This window comes from Trachypithecus francoisi, unplaced genomic scaffold, assembly GCF_009764315.1.
Source record: "Trachypithecus francoisi isolate TF-2019V2 unplaced genomic scaffold, Tfra_2.0 Lachesis_group11, whole genome shotgun sequence".
In the NCBI taxonomy this organism is placed as follows: domain Eukaryota; kingdom Metazoa; phylum Chordata; class Mammalia; order Primates; family Cercopithecidae; genus Trachypithecus; species Trachypithecus francoisi.
In genome coordinates, this window is record NW_022681456.1 from 92,519,428 (window position 1) to 92,522,888 (window position 3,461).

Below are 3,461 nucleotides of genomic sequence, written 5' to 3' on the forward strand. Positions count from 1 at the left end.
AAAAAATCTGTAAATTTAATGCCCTGGGCCAACAACCTTGTATAAATTTCTACCTTCCTCCACATTTTTTTTAAAGAAAGAAATCATTTTGCTGAATATTGATGGCTTTACACCAAAATGCAAAAGACAAAATACATTCTTTCTTGTGGAATTTTGTCTTTGTTTGGTTGATTGGTTGGTTTGATGGGTTCCTGTTTTTCTCTTCCAAAACGCTAGGATAAGTACCATTGACTCTTGTTCTTTTGAGTAACCAAGTGTAAGTTGAGGCTTGTTTGTGCGTTTAGCTTTTGTTCCTTTTTTGTGATATGATACTCAGAGCACTGCTTTGCCTGGCAGGGGGTGTGTGGGGGTGGGTGGGGGGTTGGGGAAGTGCATAGATATGGGATTGAAATTGAGGGATAAGGGAGTTCAAAAGAATGGAGATGGAGAAGAAGGAGAGGGGAGGGAGGGGAGAGATAAACAGAGAGAGACAGATAATTATATAGCAGTATACAAAAACTCAGTTTAAAACCTGTGAAGCACGCCTGTAATCCCAGCACTTTGGGAGGCCGAGGCGGGCGGATCACGAGGTCCGGAGATCGAGAGCATCCTGGCTAACACGGTGAAACCCTGTCTCTACTAAAAATACAAAAAAGAAAAAAAAAAAAATAGCCGGGCATGGTGGCAGGCGCCTGTAGTCCCTGCTACTAGGGAGGCTGAGGCAGGAGAATGGCGCGAACCCAGGAGGCGGAGTTTGTAGTGAGCCGAGATCGCGCCACTGCACTCCAGCCTGGGAGACAGAGTGAGACTCCGTTTAAAAAACAAAACAAAACAAAACAAAACAAAAAAAACCCTGTGCGAAATGGGTGTATGAGCTAGACACTCAGGAGGAGTGACAGAGATTCTCCTTCAAGGAGACGGCGGTATCCCTTCTGTTGATGTACACAGGTGATCCAGAACTGCTGTGAGTGTCCTTTCGACCAGATTTCCCTCTGGGTGAATTTTGTGTGGGTGGTCTCGAAGCTCTCTACACCGTGAGACCTTCCAAAGACTTTATTCTTTAAAGTCTAGAAAAGCCTGCTTTGTCTTTAAAAAGAAAAAAAAGTAATAAATGACTAAAAATTGGAGTTAGTTGAGTTATTTGATATGTTATTTATAAAATATATGACCACTGCAGCACTCTGTGTAACCCGCAGGACACATGTCTTAACATCTTCCCCTTCTAATATGTATACACATATACAGAGACTATTTGCCACAAAAAAGGGCGTGCACTTTGCTTGGCTTTGAACACATTCACCTTTGTTAGTTCAACTAAAAGGGATAGCGTCGTGGGAGTTAAGGAGAGATCCGAGTGGATGGTGAAGTGGATGGCTGAAGCCTGCAGAAGCCCTGCGGGGCGGGAGGCGGCCCGGTTGTTCTGGCAAACCTGACTGACTTTCCCCACCCCTCCTCAGCTCCTGGGATTGTCAGGGTCTCTGCAGAGTCCCTGGCCGCCTCCGCAGACTTCTCATTCCTCAGATGGTCTTTGGTTTGCTCTGGATCTGTCTGGCTGTGTTTGGTCCCATTCTGTCAGGTGTTGGAAGGGCTCCATTCATCCGTTGTTTTGCTGGTGCCTGTAGAAGCCTCACTTGCTGCGCTGTGAGGCGACTCCCTGAGGGTATTTCTGCTCCTGCTGCTTCACCTGTTGTACAGTTCCCCTGATCTTGCGCTGTGCAGTCTGGCACAGAAGCGCCCGATAATTCTGATGATCACTGCCTCATTTTCATCTGGCGTTTGGTCAGGAGGCAAGATGACTTCTGCACAGGTTAAGTTCTGCAGTTCACTCACGGTCTTGCCACCTTTGCCAATCACCCAGCCAACTGTGGAAGAGGGCACTCTGACACGGCTTCCAGCTTCACTTCTTCCTTGGGGTTAAAAAAAGTTTTCTTCTTTCACTTTGCCAAAGATCCATCCCTGGCCCTGAACTGGGCTTCCTGTGGCCCGGTGATGATGACGATCCTTTCGCTGACGTCTGGGCCTTCCACAGGGGCGATCTTGATGGAGGCTCCAGCGAATCTCGCCAGCTGTTTGATGTGTGCCCCTTTCTTCCCGATGATGGTGCCCACACCCTGGGTTGGGATGAAGAGATTCACCATCTCCTGCTCTGGATAAGAGTGATGACGCGGGAACGGGCCAAACTGGTGATGGGGGTACAGGTGGAGAAGTATCTGGAGTGGGTATTAACAGCCAGCATATCATTTCTGAAGGCCTCACTCAGCTTCTTCATAATCTCTATCTCAGCACAGGCCTCAAATGTGTCCTTCACAGTGATGGTTCCGGGTTGTACATGCTCAAATCCTGCAAAGATGAGATTGTTATCTTGGTCCCTGTTTCATGTTCCTTTTTCTTCCAATTTCAGCCTTCTTTTCCAACCAGTCTTCCAACCAAGCCATTGTGGGCCAAGATTTTCTTCAGCTAGTTTGGCCTCATCTGCCTCTTTCTGCATTATTTCAAGAATCAGGCGGCATGCTTCAGAAGTCTCCTCTGGGGTGGCATGGATGGTGATAGGCTTCTCTGCAGCTTCAGAGTTCTCTTTTCTATAGATGTCTACCTGGGACTGGGTCTGCTTAGTGATGTTCTTTGTGGTCAAGCCCTCCTTTCCGATGATGGCACCAACAAACTGGGTGGGGACCAGGATCCACAGCGGGAAATCGATCTGTCTGGCCCGAGAAGAGCCCCCAGGGGCGTGGCCTTGCTCCCAGGAAGAGTGGTCCCCAGGCTTGGCTCGCTGAGGGGGCGAAGGGGAGCTCACCTCTTCATCCGGGATGTAGGAAATCTTGAAGGAGTAGTTCTCAAACTGATGCCCGCTTAGCTTCTCCATGGCTATTTTTGCTTCTTCTCTTGTTGCAAATGTGACGTTGAAAACGGCGGTTTCTGTGTCTGTGTTAACTTGTTCCACATTCTCCACCGTCCCATATTGAGCCAAAAGTCCATCCAACACCTCCCACTGCAGGAGAGGAGGGATATTTCGAATCTGAATGTTCCTGCTCCTTAGCTTTTTAGAGACTGAATAATCAACTTCCATGATTTTCCCATGCAATTACACTGGAGCCGAGAGGGTCTCGATGGCGCGGATGGCCCAGGTCTGGTCCGGGTAGTCTACGAAGGCGTAGCCGGACTTGAGCAGGATCTGTCCCGCCAAGGGCAGCATCCTGTCCCCAAAGAGCTGCAGGAGGTCGTCGGCGGTGACGGCGGGGCTCGGGTTCCCGATGAAAAGCTTGTTCGTCATCCGTCTCTTCCCCCAGAGCCCGCGGCTCCCCCGGCCCAGCACCCGGCGCTCCTCGCCTCCTCCGCTGCCCGTGTCTCTCCCCTTCGTCCTCCGCCCCGCCTCCCCGCCCTCCGCCCTCCCGCCACCCAACCCCACCCTCAGCCTGGCTCCCCGCTCGAAGCACTTTAAATGTGTTTTCTACTTTAATCTTTACAAGAATTGAATGAGGTAT

The 3,461-nt window shown here is 49.8% G+C and overlaps 1 pseudogene; it reads right to left on the minus strand.

Annotated features, from left to right (window-relative positions):
• Positions 1-1,606: 1,606 nt before the first annotated feature.
• On the minus strand, positions 1,607-3,250 carry LOC117090271 (annotated as a pseudogene).
• Between the last annotated feature and the right edge of the window lie 211 nt (positions 3,251-3,461).